Source organism: Pollicipes pollicipes, unplaced genomic scaffold (assembly GCF_011947565.3).
Source record: "Pollicipes pollicipes isolate AB1234 unplaced genomic scaffold, Ppol_2.1 Scaffold_7262;HRSCAF=8765_pilon_pilon_pilon, whole genome shotgun sequence".
NCBI classification, from domain to species: Eukaryota; Metazoa; Arthropoda; class Thecostraca; order Pollicipedomorpha; family Pollicipedidae; genus Pollicipes; species Pollicipes pollicipes.
The window spans coordinates 21625577-21647095 of NW_023597055.1; the positions used below are offsets into that span (position 1 = coordinate 21625577).

The following is a 21519-nucleotide window of genomic DNA, read 5'->3' on the forward strand; positions in this document are numbered from 1 at the left end:
TCAGCTCTATAGCTTCAAAAAATAGTGTGTGTGAGCATGGACTCAGGAAAGAAGCACTTACTTAGGAAGCTGGACAATTTAAGAATTGCAAGCAGCCAACCTCTTATATTATTTGGCAATCACTGAGACCAACTAGAGCATGGTGTTTACTATCATCTGCTGTCAAAGAACGTCATTAAGTGCCAGCTGTGAATGCAGTGCAAATTCAACCGGGCTATTTTGCTCTCACTAGAAGCCGTGACCTTAAAATTTTTGTTCTCGCCCCCAAGAGCAACCAAATTTCAGGTACTGGCTGCCTGTTGAGTAAACTATTTGATATATTTATATTATTATTTGTTAATGTGTGTTATTATGGTGTGCTATGTAGTATATATATTATTATGTTAATGTGCATGAATAATAAATATATCATTTGTCATAACATATATGTTATCATGGATTCCAGCGCGCTCTTGAATCCACCTTGAGTTCTAATCCGAAGCTTAAGTTAATGCTCACTTTCAAAAGGGTACAGCCAGAGATGCTGCCCACCGTAGGGACTTAACTCACGTAGAGAGGCTATAATGTTAATTTTTGCACAAAGGCTGGCATAGAGCCCCTCATGATGTGACATCCCCCGTAGTTTTGCGGAATGACTGAGACGAGACATTAGTATCACGGATGTAATGAGCACTAAGATCTGGCGTCTTAGTGCCCACAAGTGTATGCGGGCTTGTTTCGCTAAGTGGCGGAGATTACACGAACGATTTGTGTCAACGATTTTCGGAATGCATTCACCATCATTCATGGGACTGCGTGGCCGACCTGACCTCTTGTCGGTATGCTTGACGGGAACCGACTAAGGTCTGCTGACTAGCAGAGAAGTAGGTGGGCTATGAGAAGCGCACTTACTCTGAAAGCCAGTCTTCCTTGCAGCATCATGGGTTGAATCGCCCATAGTCTTGACGGAAATCGGTGGTTTACAGCCCATCCCTGCCTCGCCCTCTTTATCCGAGTACGTGCGCCGAGGTGGCTGTTGCATGTTGTGTGGCTAGTGGCTGAAGAACACCATTTCATCTGTTTCGAAATTCAATCGTCATTTCATGGGGGTAGCATTAATTCTAACTTGAAATAAACGTTGCCACGGCGCATGTTTTGTTTCGCGCTACCTGGCTGCGAGTCAAGCTGATGAGGCACAACAAAGCTGTGAAAAGAAATGATCCTGGAACATCACTCGAGACATTCATCTGTAATCACACCACGCCCTGTTCACTAAGATAAACCAACGGTTGTCCAGCTATCAAATCTTGCTCCCCTGATTTCCACTGCGGCACAAGCGTTATTGTGCATTGCAAAAGTTCAAGAAGATCCATCTTGCTGCTACTGCAAATTCCAGACCTCAGAACATTCATCACTGTCACTTGTCATTGCTACTGCAATGTTTTTGTGCTGTCAGACTCTTTAATGTCTCCAAACCACACCCCCGGCAAAGCCCCAGTCGGGGTGCTGGCTCGCCATAGTAATAAGCCTCGCTGAAAGTTGCTGCATTTCTTGGGGCCACTTATCGCACTCATTGCAAATCAATCTTCACTCGATATGTGCCATTTCTTAGACATTTCATAACGCGAGGAGTTCGGGTAACGCATTTGATCGTCGCTATGCCTCATCTTTTCCGTCGCAACGAATAAATAAAGGAACGAATGAATGAATGCATGAATGAACGTGCAGGGGTCGTCGTTTTTATTAAAATTGTCATCGGCGGCGACTGGGTGACAGACGGTGGCACCGTGACAACGCAAAAAATGTTGAACTGCCACTCTTTAGGTGGAGGTGATCTGTGGATGGGCAGGGCACATAACGACTGATCAATGCAGGGGGTGGTAAAACTTGTCGACTTGGTAGGTGACGTCGGCGACAACAATGTTTATTTTCACGCGACACTCAGTGCAAAAAATGCTTTTGACCGACGGTTTTGGTGACAACCTCGACAAAACATTATATTGCGCATTCCACAACCTTACATGGACTTCAATGGCAACATATTTCGCCCCACACCACCAGCAAGCCTTTTCGTAAATACCCTTCACCGTACCCTACTACCCCATGGTATCATTCTTAGGCCCCATCCACACTCGCGACAAAAATATCCTATGATTTCAGGGTGCGCCGCTGTTGTTTTGACACCTCCCAATCAAATAGTTTTTCTTTGTCGCATATCAACGCTCGTGGTATCTAGATACCAACACACCAGACGAGGCGCATAGTTCGAGCGTTTAATTCATCAGGTATCACTAAGTACTCTATCATATCGATATAAACTGCATGCCGTCCCGTGGCAAGTGATCCTCTGAAGGGTACCAACACGATCATGATAGAGCCTCTATGCTATCTCGGTATAAAGCAACACATTTGTTGCGACCAGTGGTGCAGTAGAAGATCACATGGGTCGCATTCTACAACTCTGCAAAAGGTGAAACCATGACAGCCGCTGTCATATTTTCATCGCTGCGTTGTAAATATTTACTTCTAGCGCTCAATTTTGCAATGAGCCCTTCACTCTTTCTGGTATGTATCACAACTGCCCCGCTCTTTCACCCTCATTCCGTCAGGAGCTAAAGAAGTTAGTTGTCACGTGTTCGTCCAAATCAGAAGGATGGATTGGTTGTGATTCAGGACTGTTTGTTTATCCGTCCCGATACCTCAGATGGTTAGAGCGCCTTCTTCCGATCCACCCAGCCGTGCTGTGGTCGGTTTGAGTTGCTTTAGGCACTCGCTACTTGCCCTGGACAGCTATGGCACTCAGCCGGTGGCGGTGGCCACACTTACAGTCTGGTTGCAGAAGGCTGGACGAACCGAGCCGAGCATTCTGGCACGTTGAACTTTCGCCACTTAATACAGCCGTTGACCTGGCACTGCACTTTCGGATGGCAGGGATCAGGGCTCACACAACAAGTAATGCTGGGCATTAGCTCAGATCTTAAAAATCTATACATTCACACAGGTTCGGAATAATGTTTTTATGCGGTACGATAAAAGCACGTATTGTTTTCCGGCACACTACTTTATTTTGCTCTAGGTATGATCAGCAAAGAATTAGGGTTACGGATGAGAAACTCTACAATTCTGGTGGCAAAACCTTACAGCTAAGATGAAATCTTCACATTAAGGACGCACAATGTGATGGGTGCATTGTCATGCCGGGGCAATGCGATCTGATGGCGTACTAGCACGGCAAACAAACACACAAAAGAGGGAAAAGAAGGCTCTAAATAACACAAAATTTATGGCACACCCGACATCTAATTCAACCGTATAAGAGCTTGTCTGCGAAGGAGAAAGTTAGCCATTATTTGATTTGTTCTCCAGTAGACGCTGCTTCTGTTTCCACCATGGCAAGGCAGAAATGCCGTGCGAGATCGAACGGAGCAGCAGTCGGCTGGGAGTTGGCGCAACCTCTTTAAGGTGTTTTCAGTACACATCTCCAGCTGGTCGTGCAGTCACGCCAAAATTTTAGATGCGTATGGAGTGTTCATTCCACATATTTTGACACCCAAAATGTGGTCCTAGCTTCTCTGCGAGCGAGGTTTGGTACGGCGGCGGTTTTGGGGAACGCTGCACGGCGACCTACGGCTGCCGCGGGCGGGTGGAATGCAACCGACGATGCCGCAGAACGGGCACGGGCGGCTGGGATGTAACCGACGATGCCGCAGAACGGGCACGGGCGGCTGGGATGCAACTGACGATGCCGCGGAACGGGCACGGGCGGCTGGGATGCAACTGACGATGCCGCGGAACGGGCGCGGGCAGGTGGGATGTAACCGACGATGCCGCGGAACGGGCACGGGCGGGTGGGATGTAACCGACGATGCCGCAGAACGGGCACGGGCGGGTGGGATGTAACCGACGATGCCGCAGAACGGGCACGGGCGGGTGGGATGTAACCGAAGATGCCGCAGAACGGGCACGGGCGGGTGGGATGTAACCGAAGATGCCGCAGAACGGGCCCGGGGGGTTGATGTAACCGACGATGCCCCGGAACGGGCGCGGCGGGTGACATTCTTACATTAACAGAGCCGTATCATAAATGTATGCTAAAACATATGAAAATATACATAATTGAGCTCAGAACTAAACAAGAAACAGAGCTGGTTAAGTTTTGAGTCGTTGCAATGTATGGTCTCGTAATTATGATGTTGCAAAGCCGAAAAGTGCGATTTTGTCGAAAATGCGATCTTTGACCTGTCATAATGGGGCCAATTATTAGCATAACAACATACAACTGGCACAAATCGCGATATTTTGTGTGGACTAATCAACTGGTGCTTTCCGCTCAGTCTTCTTCAGTTTGGAAACGCAAAGGGGTCGCATCACCCCCTCCCCCCCATCAGTCTGCGGTATGAAAAACAGCAAATCTTGGCCAGGATTCAAAAACATGTACGCAAATAGTAAATGTCCTATCAAACATCGATATAAATTTTCAATCCAGTCTATCACGACCTCCATAAAAGAGATGAAGGAAACTGATCTTATTTCTGGCTACTTTTTAAACAATGAGCCTATTAAACCCTAGGATTTCATTTTTCAGCCGCATCCCAAAATCATTTGGCATCTCTGCTCACGTTCGGCTATCGGAGGTTATTAGGATGCAAAAACAAGATAAAACGGTGTCACTACGGCTTGGGTAAGTTATATTTCTTGGCCGAAATATTATGTGGTCGCAAGGTAAACACGTAACAACAAATGTTCTATACATCAGAGAGTAAACGAATCTAACACTAATGCCTGTATGACCACCAAAACGAACCCTCTAACCACATCCGTGTAAACCAACCAGACATTTATCGTTGGTGCGCGGCACTGTTCGTTGTCAATTCCTCATCCTGAAACGTTCATCTTCGAACGAAACGGACATCGAGAGGGCCCAGTGCGCCACTGATGCGTTCTTGCCAGACAAGGCATGTTTAACTGATTGCGTCAAACGCGAAGGGCGTCTGGAGCGACCAAGGACATGAAGGAGACACGACGCTCCTGTACCCGTGATGGCCAGCGTATTCACGCTCACGATGTCATCAGTCAAACTAAATAACAACCCGTGCATCGTCCGCTCAAAATAGCGCATCCCCATCGGCTCATTCTGACAAACCATTGCCATAGGCGGCTCATTTCAGCCTGTCTAAACGCTCCACCGCCCGCTGCAGTCCGACAAGAATGTCTCGCTCCCTCTCCATTCTACCTGAACATGTTCTTCACCGTTCTCTTCACCTTTCGGACGGACTTGCCGAAGCCTGGCAGACGGCTCGCCAGTGCGCCGGCGCTCCTTTTCCGCTCCTCGCTCCACTCTGTCCCTTCTCTCCCCAGGGTCGCCTGCTGCTGTCGGCTATGGTCGCGGCCGCAGTGCGCGCCGGGCCGGAGCTGCTCCACGCCGTCTGTCCCCAGCGACCCGTCCGTCTCGTCGCCGGACGTGGCGCCGAGGCCCGAGTCCGAGGCGCTGCTCTCCGTGGCCTCGGCGACCTCGCCGTCGCCGCCGCTTCCTGAGGAGACTTCCGACTCTGACCGCCCGAGGCGCCACGCGTCGCCGGCATCTGGGGTGCGGTCGCCGTCCCCTTCGGGTTCCGTGCTGGGCTCGGTCAGAAACAGCGGGTACCCGGAGCTTCTCGTGACGTGAGAGACCACAGCAAGCGCTGATTGGCTGCAGGGCAGTCGCTGGGCGGGGCGTTTGGAACGGCGAAGGGAGCAGTCCAGGATGGTCTCGCCCAGGGTAAAGACCACTGGACGTTCTTCGATAACCCAGCTGGGTGATGGCCTGATAGAGCGGTCAGCTGCCGCCGAGTTGCCGCCGACTGGTACAACATTGAACGACGTCACGCATACCGAGACGTCAGCAACGGTAGCTGACGGGGTTCCGCATGGTGCGGCACTTCTGCACGAAGCATCCCCGTCATGGACTTGCCTGGCGCCTGCTTCGGATCTGTCCGCGTTGGAAACCGCCCCTGCTTCGTCAGCATCCGAGATCTGTGTCTCGAGCGACGCATTCCGACCTCCCCTCTGTCTGGGGGTGGCCGCGCCCGGGCCTACCCCGGGTGCGCGGCCGATGGGGTCGTCCGGGCCGGCGGCCGGCCCCCGGGTCATGGTCGCACAGGCGCGGGACAGCACGGGTTCGCGCAGACGCCCGTAGGTGTCACTGTCCCTGCGCGACAGGCGGCGCGCCAGGCTGTGGCCAGCGCGCATCGAGGAGCGCACGGACGGCAGGCGCACGAGTGAGTCCAGTCGCAGCGGCCCGGAGGTCATGCTGAGGTCAACCCTTGCGAAGTCGTGCAGGCTGGATGCGGATCTTCCTGTCGTCAACCGAGGTGTTGGCGCCGCTGCCCACGAGATGCCGCCGCTGCCGCCCGCGCCAGCCGCACTGACCGCTGGACGCCTGACTGTGGCGAGTCCGGCGGCACTGGCGGGCTTCAGAGCCACTTAGCTTACGGCACCGGCGGCAGCGACCCAGTCTGGCTTCCCGCGGCGGCCGTACCAGTGCACGGCACGCGCGTACGCAGGTTCCTTGCCCTGCGGAAGCGGGTCCGGGGGCGGGGACGGGGGGGGGGGGGGGCTGATGACCACTAAACTCTAGGAGGGGAGGTCTGGCCGACCCTGGACAGATCCAGACGGCGCGGACCGCTGGCAGAACCCGGCAAACGACCGAGACTAAGAGCGGGCGCCCCTCGCTGAATGACTTGCTCCGCCTCTGAGCCGCGCTGCGCAACCGACCCCCAGGCCTCAGGGGCTTCTTATTAGGTAATCGAGGGGCGTGGCATTGTACCCTGCAGTCAGTTCAAGGCCAAACGCGTCTCCCATGTAGGTCGGTGAGCTTTGTGGGCCGTGCGTTTAGCGTACAGCATAAGATAATGCCAGGCTTTGAAGGCTTAATCACCGAATGAGTTGGGTGGCTGACAGGCGTAGATTTTGTGTAAGCTTCTCTTCCGACTTGCAGCCTTTCTTCGGCTAGATAATACACAGCTGCTGGGTATCCTTCAACAGTTTGTGTGGCGGAAAATGATGTGGCACAAGCACTTCTTGGCCCCGTACAGGGGGTGGTTAGCCAGCTCCCAGACGGTTCCGCGCTCAGCCCAGAAAAGCCACGCTCCTTCTTCACAGGGCACTGTGCCAGCACCGGAACAAAGCAAGAGACCAGAGACGAACATTCACAGACACTCCGAAAAACTTCAACGTGCTTTTACTCTGCGGTCATTTTTGATTAACTTCCACGCATACACATACGAGTACTTGTGTTTGCCATTCTAAGCAGATACGGTGTCTTCTCCGAAATCCGATGGTAAGGTTTCATTTCTGCCAGCTGTTCTAAATTATCAAGCATAGCTGTAAAGACTTGGCCTCAAAGTGCGAACGTTCAGAACATTAGTGCACATAGACAACGTTCAGAACATTAGTGCACACAGACAGCGTTCAGAACATTAGCGCACATAGACAACGTTCAAAAATGTCATCGGTGCACTTGTGAAACACTTTTTTTCGGTGCAAAGCTCATTACCACTAAGTACTGGCGCAGTGTGTGAGCCAGGGCGCGATGTAAACATGGTGTTTTCACCATTGTTGTGCTTTTATTGTTGTGTGAGAATTCATGTCACCGGTTTATGTTTTCTCCGCGTCTCGAAAATAAATTTGTAACGTTTTTTCTGCTGTGTCTGCTCCCTTCATGCATAAACTACAATTGATAGATACGCTGCCAACATTCTGATTGCAAGAACCCACAGCAAATACTATTTATTGTCGGCTTGGCTTCCTGTTAAACGCTTTCAGCAGGCAAACAAGTCACTATAATTCACTGGCACTACTGTCATGGGCTGTTCCAACGCGCAAGTATACCACCTTCACGCACTGTGTCGGCTTCATGCTGTTCGTCGAGTTTTCATGACAAGCATTCAAATCTGAGGCAATGAAGTATGCCGAACATTTCATATTTATAACCATCTCTCATATATTGTTGCACGCACTTCTATGCTAAAGAGGCATTGCACGCTATGATGCGGTTTAACGCTGACCTTAAGTGAAGCAATGCTCCATTGGCGACCAGCTACATACATTAATATATACATAAAGTGAGGCGCCGTCTGCGGCGTGCGATGGGCGAAGCGATAGGAGATGTAGGAGTTGGCGGTTGTTGGGAGTGTGACCGCCGGCCAGTGAGTCTTCGAGTCAAATGACCGGAAAATGTGTAGCTTCGGCGACCTGGCTCGGCCCGGCTCACCCATTCACGCTTCTGATGGGGGAACTTTGCAAACACGCATCACATTGCAATGTCATTTTCAGCACTAATCAGCATACAAATTTTCAGAAAAGCTGCCGCAATATTTGCAAGGCACATGAAGTCAGACTGCTCAGGCGGTAATCTTCTGCAACAATGCGGCATCACCAACATTCCCCCTCCCACCCCCCCCCCCCCCCCCCACCCCCATTCGACCAACGGGTGAAACAAGAGCCCAGCCAAAATATTCGTAAGGGGGAGGCGAACCCTAGTCAATATTTATCATAGGAGAAACGAAGCAGCAGGCTATTGTGCTGAAGACAAAGTGCGGAGCCAAGGAGTTTCTCCTTTCAGAAACGAAAAACACACAACTGTCAAATCGCAAAATGGTGATCGGAAAAGAGGAGCGAATATTTCGGAAATGCCAGCTAGCCCTCGGATTCCGTTTCAACATTTCAGAATGTCTTACTATTCTTGGCCCTCCACAAAACACGAGGAGAGTTTTGTGCTCCGTATACGTTTAGCCTTATACGATATTTGGCTCAACGAACACTTTCACACACTTAACACTTGAACACTGCCACTGCCATCTTTCGGCGAGCTAAAATACTACATGTGAGTGCTGGTGTGGCAGTCTCCCACGACTGATTCAGTAGCACCTCAACATCACACAAACGCTCCGTGACGCAACCAAACAATGACGTATTGATCAGCATATTTACCAAAATTGAAAAATGTTGTCATCTAGAGCAGTCTTTTCCACCTTAGAATATATCAACACTTAGCTGATTTCATCATCACGAAGCTAGCAGATTTCATTACATCTTATGCTTGCTTCAATATATTCAATGGCGGAACATTTCCTTAAAGCCAGCATTATAGGAGAGAGCATAAGCACTCCAAAAGACCCTTACCAACACAGAACCCTCCGTTAGGCACTGTGGGCAACTGACCGGCGTACGGGCCTCATTGTTGCAGGGGTCACAACCAATGCGAGTCGCGGGTCCCAGTCTGGTCCTTTCTTGGGAAATGGGCTCCCAGGACTCAGACCGACACGGAGTCCACGGTTCGTTGATGATGGTCTCTGGCCAAAAACAGAGGTTTTCATCGCCTTAGGGTGTTCGCAAGAGACTCTCTGACTGACATTTCAGGGCCCGGTCCTTCCATCGCCCCAGAGTCCTACTGGCTGCTCGATAGATTCTCAGACCGGTCAGAGGCACACCGGACAACTCAGGAGTTCAATAAATGCTCAAGGCTACCAGCCAGCTTAGTACCTCTCTTGTCTCGCATGAGTCTTGCTCTCACAGGGTCTGTCTAGCCATGCAGGGACCATTCCGGCCCCCCGAAAGTTCTCCAGTCACTGATATTTCTGCTGGGCATGGACGTCATTTCCGTTTTTGTCATATGGTATTGCGTAACGCTGCTGGCGACAATTTTGTCCTTAGAAATTCGGTTGGTGACAAAAAAAAAAAACACTTTTACCACACCTGCCCAGGCTTCCACGTCACATCCGAGGGCACCAACCACCCAGCCATCACGCCCAACCACCCAGCCATCACGTGACATCCGAGGGCACCAACCACCCAGCCATCACGCCCGTTCAGATCACACACCATGCTTGCTTCTCATCTGCAGTAATTAATATCTTGCGGCCGAGCAGAATTCAACAAAGCGAAAAAATCGACAAAGAAAACGTTTGTTCTCCTTCCCGCAACGTATGCTAGTAGCCCAGGGTCTGCCCATAGGCGGATCCTTGGGGGGTGGGGGGGGAGGGGGACACGGGGCCATGGCCCCCCAAACCTCTGAAAGTGTGTTTTGCCCCCCCCCCTCCAAAAAAAAATTCCCAGGACTTCATAAACGTTTCGTCTACTTACCGCCCGTTTTAATATAAACTGTTTTACCTGTTTCCTCTTAACTTCTGTTTAAGATTCAAAAGCATTTCGGTGTTTTTTTTCGGTTTTGAATGGTGTCCCTACTAGGTACTCGCGAGAGGCACCATGCACTGAACCTCGGAACCTGAACCAGCCAGCTGGCGACGAACGGTTGCCCCCCCCCCCAAAAAAAAACAACAACTCCAGGCTAGATCCGCCCCAGGGTCTGCCTGTCAAGAAGCCTTCGTGTTTGTCACCAGTTGTTGACGTCGTTTCAATGTTTCCGCTCTGCTGTCGACAGCAGTGTTTCGGGCTCATGCGGCGCCAAAAACATCGCAGCACAAACACCATTACTGATGGGCGCGATGATTGTGATCTTTTAACCATGAGGCCAGGTGCGGCGCCATCGGGGGACGGGAGGGGGACGTGTTCCCAACGTCAGATAGGGAGTGGGCAGTCCCCTACCCTAGCAACCCTTTTGCAGGCAAAAAAAATATTATTTATACAGATTATGGCTAACAGGCTCATATCTCCAACTTTTACCATGATGAAGTTACCTCACATCGGCGCGACTGCATAGTTACAAAGCCAGCACATAGTTCCTAGGACTCCCAAGAGACCGTTCGACGATATAATTTCCTTTACACTGGCCGAGCACATTCAATGCTTTCCGTGCTTGGAGTTCAAGGCCGGATTAGGAAGTGATGAGATCATCACGTGCCTGCAGCATACGGACATAACAAAATTCGGGAAAGGAAAAGTGAAAACTAAGATTGAATCATAGTGCATATGCTTCTATACAGGATTCTTAATTCCCCAGGTACGAATGCTATTTCCGCACCTTGGTTATCCGTCAAACATCATCACGTGCTATCACCGCTTCTACCATCGTGTGTGTGTGTTTTTTTTAACAAAAGCTTTGGAACTCAACTAGATGCAGACCTGCAATTTTGCGTATGTTTTCAGTTCACAGCGCACCTTGATACAGTTTGACTACAGGTGCCTTTCATGAGAGTGCATTATGTAATACTATCCTTACCCATCGCCGACCGTACCTCAGAGACTAGGCATGACGATTAGTGCCTCAACTGAGTTTTGATAATAAAAAACACATTTTCAACCCAGCATTGTTACATATTTAAACAGCTGTCTTCTCAACAGGTTTGATGCGATTCAGGCTATATTCCAAAAGACCACCAGGCCTGATATGGACTGAGCTGTGGATATCCCGCGGTAACCGCCCTTCCTGCCACGGTGAGAGGCATGCTAGGTGGTATAGCCACAGCAGCTGAGGGCGCTGTAAAGCCCCAGTGATGACGACGACAGCGTGGGAACGGCAATCCTTCCTTCGAATGTGTTCGGGGCTCGGAAAAACCCCGGAGCTGAGCCATGCGAGATTCTACGTGCCTATTTAAGCACGATTTGATTCGTCCCCGGATAAATTTTGAATTTCAAAGTAAGTAACTGCGCTGGCCGATATTAGTCCCCATCTCCATCAAAAATTGTTGGCCCCCCCCCGCACGAGGCTATTTCAGATCACGTTGCACACGCACCAGTATTGTTTAAATCTACCATAGCCTTGTCCACACTCTTCATGCTTTTATGCCACAGCTGTACCCCGACGTCAGCTCACCTTAGCGGAATAGTCGTAGCAGAGGCGGACTTGCTCCAGCGCAAGCTTGGCCTCTATGGTGGCGCCATCACTGTCGCTATGCATTCGAGCTTGACCTTTTCGCCGCAAGGTGTCGAGCCCCGAGATCTGGCCCTGGTGCAGATGTACGCTTCCAATCGAGTGGTCGGGAATTGAGAGGAACTCCTCTCCACTGAGAATCGACGATATCAATGTCAGTTTGCATTACAGAGATCCAGAATACACAGACAAATGCAATTATAGCCTGTGTGAGAATAAGCAATGCTCGACAAAGTTTAAAGTTAAGTATTATGAAGAAGTAGTGGGAAAGCACAGCACTGACAACGTAGCAGGTGTGTTTTCAATGCATCGATGATCTGTGAAACAAAGCCTTCTAACTCTCCTTCACAAGAGACGAGAATAGCGCACGACGGCCTGGCACCATCCCCTGGTTTGGCAGCTGCCATTTAATAGCAAAACCGCGTCCCCAAACGCACTCGTTTTTCAGCACGCTGGTGACATTGTGCAGAATGGCGTCGATATAAAGGTTCGCTCCTGCGAGTTCTCCAGTGGCGGTCAGAACCGTAAACATGCATCACCCGCCCGCAGGTCAGCTCAGCTCAGCTCAGGTCAGGTCAGGTCACGCTTCCGGTTCGGTCAGGTTCCGCATCGGCTCAGCTGGACGCGACCTGCCGGCAAACCAGACGACCCGGTTACCCGCCAAGGTCACATGGTCGGCATCACATCAAATCTGGAACTGCCATTGGCACACAGGGTAGCTGTGAAACGCGAGGCTTTGGTCGGGTCACAAGGCCGTATTAGCTGGGTGTCAAAAGATGACTGGAGTACCAAAGCAGGCCGTTAGCAGGCCATGTTCAGGTGATAATTGCTATACCACGTGGGTTGCTTCCCGACCACAATGGCCTGTGGTCTGGGCCGTCATTCTTCGTAACATTTAAGAAAACACTTGATGCCGCTGTCGCATCGGACAACTTATGGTCGCATCACCAAACCTTTGACAAAGCTGTCATGCCGGATAATTTCTGACAGTAATTTACAATACCACGCACTACTGTCAAATGAGGTAAGATCTTCACCACGACGTCACATCAGGCAGTACGTGACTCCGTTGTCTTTCGCTTTACATCGCTTCACAAAGGTGTATTTGGGGCAGCGTTCGATGTCGCTGTGACATCGGAGAACTTCTGATGTGTCAGACGCTTACCAACCTTGGCAGACCCGAAAAAAATGCGGCTCCAGTTACAAGCAACTAGATTAGTAGGGTGTACACTAAATCATTCTTGACATAAGAAAGAAAGGCCGTCAGGTTTAGTTTTTCGGCATTATGCCACCGGAACCCGGAAGTGTAATTGTTAAGCATCGATTGTCACGTGGGATTGCTTGTTTAACCTTGCGCGACACTGCCAACAACGGCTTATAAACACAGCTTGACACACTGAGTACTGTCAGCATCACCAATGTCGGCACTATAACATGTTTTAACGGTTTGACCAGTACTTTCTGGCATATTTAGGGACGATTACTCACCGGAAGAACTCTGAACTCATAATGCACAAGTCATTTCAGAGCACATTTCCCACTACCACTGAACCAAGTAACGCAGGACCACATTATCACACAAGAGAACCAGTCGCACATAATACTCATCTCGAGACCAATAGCGCACACACAACTTTATAGCTTAACGCTTAGAGCCTGCAGTAAAGTGCGTTTGAAGTGGATCTCACCAGCACGCAAAAACGCCTCCAGATCCGGTGAAGGCGAATCGGAACTAAAATCACTGCCACCCTGGACTACCTCAGTGGCGCCGCCTCCGCGCCGACCCCGGCGGCCACCAATCAATCCCCTGGACAATGTCGCTGGCACCGCCTCCGTGCCGACCCCGGTGGCCACCAGTCAACCCCCTCGACAACGTCGCTGGCGTCGCCTCTGTGCCGAGCCCCGCGGCCACCAATCAACCCCCTCGACAACGTCACTGGCACCGCCTCTGCGCCGAGCCCGGCGGCTACAAATCAGTTCGTTGTTGGGAGCACGTGGCGAGCGAAGATACCCCAGCGCCCGAGCCCGCTCCGCCTCGACCGAATTAGCGCCGGAGCGCGGCGGCCGCCTGCTGCTGCAGAGCCTGGCGCCCTGGCGGCAGCTCACCAGAGGGCCCGCGGCTCAGGTGGCACGAGCCGTCGCCCTCGGCGGGCGGGGGGACGGAGACGTGCGCAGAATAGGCGAGGTGCGATCGTTAGAGAGTGGAGAGCTGTAGCCAGTATCCGCGCTCTGTTGGAGGAGAGTGCAGAGGCGGAGCCAGTATCCGCGCTCTGTTAAAGGAGAGTGCAGAGCCGGAGCCAATACCGACGCTGAGTACAGAGCCGGAGCCAGTATCCGCGCTCTGTTACCGGAGAGTGCAGAGCCGGAACCAATACCCGCGCTGAGTACAGAGCCGGAGCCAGTATCCGCGCTCTGTTAGGGGAGAGTGCAGAGCCGGAGCCAATACCGACGCTGAGTACAGAGCCGGAGCCAATACCCGCGCTCTGTGGCAGAAGAGTGCAGAGCCGGAGCCGAAACCGACGCTGAGTACAGAGCCGGAGTCAGTATCCGCGCCCTTTTAGGGGAGAGTGCAGAGCCGGAGCCAATACTGACGCTGAGTACAGACCCGGAGCCAGTATCCGCGCTCTGTTAGAAAAGCGCACAGAGCCGGAGCCAATGCCCGCGCTCTGTGACAGGAGAGTGCAGAGCCGGAGCCAATACCGACGCTGAGTACAGAGCCGGAGCCAGTATCCGCGCTCTGTTAGGAGAGAGTGCAGAGCCGGAGCCAATGCCGACGCTGAGTACAGAGCCGGAGCCAGTATCCGCGCTCTGTTACAGGAGAGTGCAGAGCCAGAGCCAATACCGACGCTGAGTACAGAGCCGGAGCCAGCATCCGCGCTCTGTTATAGGAGAGTGCAGAGCCGGAGCCAATGCCCGTGCTGAGTGCAGAGCCGCGAGCAGTTTCCGTGCTCTTCGCTCCAAGCGCCGCGTCGTGTCGGTCGAAGCAGTTTTAAATCATGAAATCATAAAGGAACTGCGCGGAATTACTCGACGACTGCCAAGGCTGCGGTGTGCCATTTCACGACAGGGCCATTTTGGCACAGGTTTGGAAACTGGCTTCAAACTATTACAGCATGCAATGCATCGATTGTCCCGTGCATTTCGTAGACTTGCTGTGAACTTGCCGCCGGGGCCAAACTATGTGTCACAACCCTATGAGCGACATTGATGCGGTGTGGAAGGTGCTTGCTTCCTAAGAATAACCACATTTATATGACACATGGCCGTCAGCAAACTACATTTGGCACCACATGACAACCGAGATGGGATCGGAACGCAGCGCAGACAGCGGGAATATTGCGCAACCATATATCGCTAAAAGCTTAAGGAACACAGCAAGAGCTGTTCAATCAAATGTGCTAGTTTTACGCCAGTGTAAAATACTGGCAGATATATCACGTGATGTCATGAACGCCGTGTAAAAGCACGACGCTTATATCGAGTTAGCACTGACCTAGCGTTGCATTTGTACAACACCGATCCCATCACTCAACGAGAGGAAACCCACACTCACGTCGGACAATCACGACAACGCTGGAGCAAAATTATTCTAGCATGTGAGCGAGCAGGCCTATACCATATTTCTCACAGCTCCGCGCTTCCTTAATGTGGGACACAGAATGAGATGGTTGGTATTAAAAACATAAGCATTAAGATTGCCACAGGCTTTATGATTTCCTCCGTTTTCCCCGCTGTATTTCAGTGAAAAAAGAAATGGCGTATGTTGAAACTATGGGTTCAGCGCTATGTGACATTGCTCAGACATGTTTCCAAGCTCAACAGGGTGCAGATACTAATAAACAGCATGCATGATGTGTAGAGTGAATGTGATTAAAATAGCTTCGCGGCGTTTTGCAGCCTTGACATACCAATATGCAGTAAACTGCTTTCCATAGAGTCACAAACGCACGCTTAATACAAAACGTCGCAAAACAATACATACCTACTTGATCATATCAGACCGGATCACTCTCAAAGATAACAAAGGTTTCTTTGGACGAATTGCCACCAGCTGCATTCATACTTCTCACCAAAACGCGGGCGGATGTAAAACAACGCGCATCTTAGTTCACGAGTTGCCTGAACATGTTAGAGCATTAGGCACTGACCCGTATTAAGGAACGATGAGAAAATGTAGCCTGTAGGATATCGTCACTATTTCTGGTGGACGACTCAGTCACGTCTTGCTATCATGCGTGTAGAAAACAAGCAACGGTAACGCGTCAGGGGCTTCAGGCGAGGAATAAAGCCATGCGTGCAGTTAAGTTAGGAATCGAGTTCGCAAGTCTAAACAAGCCGATGTTCGTCACTGCCCAGATGGCTGCCCGCTATCGTTCGCTGACTATGTTATGCGTGTTTTGTGTACGCTCAGCAAGTCATAAGTGGTGCACGTGATATGAGCCATATGCCACCTCCTATTAACATTTCCCATTCTCATTGGGACGTTCATAGGTTCAGGCCGGTTGAAGAGAGTGTCTCATCTTTTTGTATTTAGTTTTCAATTAAGACAGCTACCGTTTAGATCTGGTCCTTATATCCACGTCCATATCATTTTCAAGAGCTAAACTTTTTCCCTAGCTTTGTCCAGTTTTACTCGCGCATCCCATGTTTATTCAGCACATGCCATTATTCATCCAAAATATATATTCAGGCATGAAAAATCACGTAAAACACAACACCCCATTGGCTACGCTGTGTTCTTAGAAAAGAAATGACGGGCGCTTAATTTGTTCGCGATTGTGCCAAAATCAGGCGGTGTCCCGAGGACGCCATGTGCTTAGGTCATGTTCGCACTTCGCTGCTGACGGCGTCTTGTGGTTCTCTCGCCTGAATGACGGTCCGTCGGAAGATGCAGTCATGATGCTTTATGACACAATCAAACGATGAACTAATAATATCTATTTACTTAGATGAAAATTGCAATAGCAGAGCAGTATACAACATTTGAATGTTGGACAATTCTTTAAACAAACAAGGTTTCGTCAGGTCCTGTTATCTTTCAGTACATACAAATGTAGAAGCCCATTCAGTTTTTACCACAATGCACTGACCTGCAATGAGGTCAGCTGGTATCAGCAGACTATCTCCATTGAAGCGAATTGGAACCATCACAATGCTTGTTTCAACGCCAATGTCCTGGCACAAAGAAATGTTGTTGTTTTCCTTATGACCGGGTTTTAACTTACGGTTCGCGCAAAACAACGTAATGACTGCAACTCTTGCACTGTTTGTGACGACCCTCAAAACTGTAGCGCTATCGCACAATGTGCAAGGTAATGTGAGTTACAGATGCTACGTGAGTGCAGATACGTCGGACGTCTATTAGAACAGCTCTGAACGATTCCAACGTTGTTATTATCACATCAATACTCTCTCTCTCTCTCTCTCTCTCTCTCTTCTCTCTCTCTCTCTCTCTCTCTCTCTCTCTCTCTCTCTCTCTCTCTCTCTCTCTCTCTCTCTCTCTCTCTCTCTCTCTCTCTCTCTCTCTCTCTCTCTCTCTCTCTCTCTCTCTCTCTCTCTCTCTCTCTCTCTCTCTCTCTCTCTCTCTCTCTCTCTCTCTCTCTCTCTCTCTCTCTCTCTCTCTCTCTCTCTCTCTCTCTCTCTCTCTCTCTCTCTCTCTCTCTCTCTCTCTCTCTCTCTCTCTCTCCTCTCTCTCTCTCTCTCTCTCTCTCTCTCTCTCTCTCTCTCTCTCTCTCTCTCTCTCTCTCTTCTCTCTCTCTCTCTCTCTCTCCTCTCTCTCTCTCTCTCTCTCTCTCTCTCTCTCTCTCTCTCTCTCTCTCTCTCTCTCTCTCTCTCTCTCTCTCTCTCTCTCTCTCTCTCCTCTCTCTCTCTCTCTCTCTCTCTCTCTCTCTCTCTCTCTCTCTCTCTCTCTCTCTCTCTCTCTCTCTCTCTCTCTCTCTCTCTCTCTCTCTCTCTCTCTCTCTCTCTCTCTCTCTCTCTCTCTCTCTCTCTCTCTCTCTCTCTCTCTCTCTCGCCTCTCCGTCCAAACGGTCGATTCAGGCATCTGGCCGCATACAGAACTCCACCGACTGCCTGCTGCTATTTTTGTTCGATTAAAGCGTCGTAGAACAAATGTAGGAACCGTGTATACATTAGTGTCCAGATGTCGTCGAATCTTCAGCGCATCTGAACTGAAATCATACGCAGCAGTGCACCCGAATTAGTGGGCGCTGCACGTCAATGGTCTTGGGTTTATTTTCGCCATTTTTTTACCGCTCGACGTGGCCAGAGCCACTCCGATGCCAATATGCCTTGTATCGTGGTTTGGTGACAAGGGCGCTGGATTCCTTTAAAGGGAGTGTTTCGCATTTATATGGGGTTTTGAACTGAAATAGCCGTCTTGAAAACATTTCGGTGCTGTTCGCAACCCTGGCCTTCTTAAGACCTAAGCATGTCTAGTTTCTGGACTAAATGAAACTGGAGGAAGGTATATCGCGGAGACCACTTCAAAATCGTCTTGTATACATAACGTCAAAATAACGTCATTTATTAAATGTTGTTATTCAATAAACCATGTTGTGTCCAAAACCAAGAAAAATATAACTGCCAGCGCGTTCATATCGGGCGTTCCTGAGCACGATTTCCAGACAGAACGACCGCCAATTGGCTCTTAATTTTGTGCAAAGTACGGTGATGAAATCACACCATAGCGAACTGATGAACGTTTTTACTGAACAGAACATTGTGCTGTCTACAGCAGTCTTTTCCACTTAAAAATACATATCGATAGTTACAAGTGAACTTGTTTAATCATATCTGGTGCCTAGATACATTGAAATGGAAAAAAAACATTCCTTTTGATTTGCATGCACGCCTTTAAGTTGTGATGCACTCAAGTCCCGCAATTTTCGCATCATATATCAATCGCCTCGATGAGATTCTATCCAGGTGGCCAAGGGGGTGGGTTTATCTGCATGCCCTCACATCCCATCGCAGATTATTGGCTGATTTTGGCTGGGCACATCTGTCGCAGCCCGGTCTTCGAGCACCTGGCTGATGGCGGCGAGACGCAGCGCCATCAAATACTGCATTCAATTTGGAGCCACGCGCCGCCGAAGGCGCTTCTGATAGCACAACTCGGAAAACTTGGGCGGAGATGGCCGTCCGTGACGGCTCCATCGGCGTCTCGCGGATCCATTTAGTCGCGATTGAGTGACAGAGTTCCGCCGGCTGTCATGGATATGACGGCTCGGTGAGATTAACGGCCAGTCCTGGCGATGCGTTGGCGGTTTGTTCCGGAATGTAAGCGATCACGGTGGATATCCTAACGTGACACACCACAGCAAGAGCAGAAATTCCGTAGATTCCATTGCATTGCTTAGATAGTGGTATGGCATGTTGCTTCAGCTGTTCACGTGAGTATTGAGTCTCTAGGAAACAGCCAATGAGCCAAGCCATGCGAAAAGTGTCGTCACGCAAGGATTGGGTAACAACCCTGTTCCCTGGGATGTATGGCAATGTCAGAGATTATCATTTGGAGGGTGCTGACGTCAGTGGTCTCATGCACCGCATTACGGTGGAGCTCGCGACAGCAATAGCACGGCCCCAAGCGCAAAACAACAACAAACAACTTCGCGCAAACCCCGCGCGAACCGCTATGGGCGGCAATCTTCTTCCGCGACGACGCGATCGCTTTCCGGTTGGCTGTAATGCAAACGTAGCCCCTGCCAATTGCGCCTCCGACCCAACTGCAAACTTCTCTTCCCACATCGTGTCAACTCCTTCTCCTCCCACCTGCACGGGAGCAGTTCCCCGTTACGCATGTGTGGAAGATACTGAGAAAAGTTGGTGTAGCGAGGCTGCCCGGTCTACCCTCTTTCGATATTGAATAGCCCACAATATGGCAATTTCTGGGCGCTGATGTAGCCGCTGCCACACCTGCCCTACCACCATGCTGCTACTGCCATCCTGTCGTGCTGCCGCACCTGCCGCACCACATTTTCCAACCATGCTGCCGCACCTGCCGCACTGCAATATCCAGCCATGCTACCTCGCCTGCTGCACTGCATTACCCAGCCATGCTGTCACACCTGCCAAACCACATTTTCAAGCCATGCTGCCGCACCTGCCGCACTGCATCATCCAGCTATGCCACCGCGCCTTGGCTGGCTCTGTGGTAAGGGAGGAACCAGCACCACAAAACATTCAATGAAGCGTTAGCAGCCTTTTGACCAGAATCCCATCCAGCGGGGGGGGGGGGGGGGGGTGGGAGCACGGAGCTATTCGGCGTTACGACCATGGGAGCACCCACAGTCATCCGGCCCGAAATAATAAAAAAAAACAGATGTATGGAGGCTGCGAGCTGACGCCCTATCGCCATCCGCCTGAAAACACAGACGACCGAGGGAAACCACACAGGACCCGTCGTTTTCCCCGTCGTATTGCATTCTGAAATTCCAAGCCGTGTCATACCCAGTCGTTCGCTGCCGTGCCGTGCCGAACCATGTCTTTCCCTGCTGTGCTGTGCTGTGCTGTGCTGTGCTGTGCTGTGCTGTGCCGTGCCGTTCCATGCCCTGTTTTCTCTGTTGTGCTGTGCTGTGCTGTGACTGTGCTGGGCTGTACTGCGCCGTGCCGTTTCATGCCGTTTTCCTTGTCGTGCGGTGCTGTGCTGTGCTGCGCTATGCTCTGCTGTGCTCTGCTGTGTCGTTTAGTGCCGTGCCCGCTGTGCCGCCGCGGCCAGTGCGACGCAACATGTGGTCCGGCCCCGGTGAACCCAGCGGTCCGTCAAATGGACTGCAGAGCCGCCGCGGCCGGAGGGGCGGGGTACGTGGGGGAGGGGGGGGAGCGTACAGAGTATCGACCGGAGCCGATGGTCAGACGCGCCGAAGGCGGCCGCACGCCCGGGTCTTCAGAACGTTCACGTCCAGCACGTCTTCAGCACGTCCACACCCAGCCGTCATCGTATCATCGGCCCGCGTGGTCCGCTTGGGGACCGTCGCAAGCAGGAGCCAACGTGCCTTCCGTGCTTGAGCGCGCGTTCTCCGCCAGACGTGGGCAAGCACGGCCGGTGCGCGATCCTGCAGACTGCAAGGCACGCGGTCGATGGCTGTGACGGGTCGGTGGAGGGGTAAACATGGTCGTTGGCACATATGTGGCCCTCGGCTGCCTCCGATGGTGCCGGCCTGTGGCTCACTCGTGACCAGTGGGGCTGACGCGGCATACTTTGCACGCCTGTGAGCAGTTGGTATTAAAAACCAAGCAGCTGTCCAGGCCCGGAAAAGCAGTCCATCGACGGTGTCACAAGTGGCCATATTTAAATCAAAGCCCACGGCCACACTAGGTCAATCTTGACTTTGTACCATTCAAATCTGGAGTAAGAATTAGCAGTATAAGATTTGCCATCTTCCAAACCAGTTGCAAGATTTGTTAAACTAAAAGATTTGATAGACTTCGGATCCATACCCAGTGATGCGAGCAGAAGTGCAAAAATTGAGCCAAATGTGCATAGCCTTACCGCAAAGCAGCCTCGCACATTTTTTAGCAAGATGCTTCTCATTGCATCTGACTTGCTTCCTTTTTAAGCCCTATTATATAAGGAGGGAGGGAGCATTGCCCCCCCCCCCCCTCACTCTGAGGTTTTTAGCACGATCCCTATCGTGAGACAGGTCTGGAACTCTTTGGTTATTCCTGAAGTCACTTTGGACGTATTATACCAAAGTTTTAATTTTTTAGTTCTTAAGTGGCAGCTCCAG

At 51.0% G+C, this 21519-nt stretch overlaps 1 long non-coding RNA gene across 1 annotated transcript; it reads right to left on the reverse strand.

Annotated features, from left to right (window-relative positions):
• Positions 1–11734: 11734 nt before the first annotated feature.
• On the reverse strand, positions 11735–16152 carry LOC119113813 (uncharacterized). The gene is made up of 3 exons (XR_005095968.1): positions 15937–16152; positions 12226–12417; positions 11735–11921 (listed from the first exon to the last, which is right to left on the reverse strand). It is a non-coding gene; the product is annotated as an uncharacterized LOC119113813 (long non-coding RNA).
• Positions 16153–21519: the final 5367 nt, after the last annotated feature.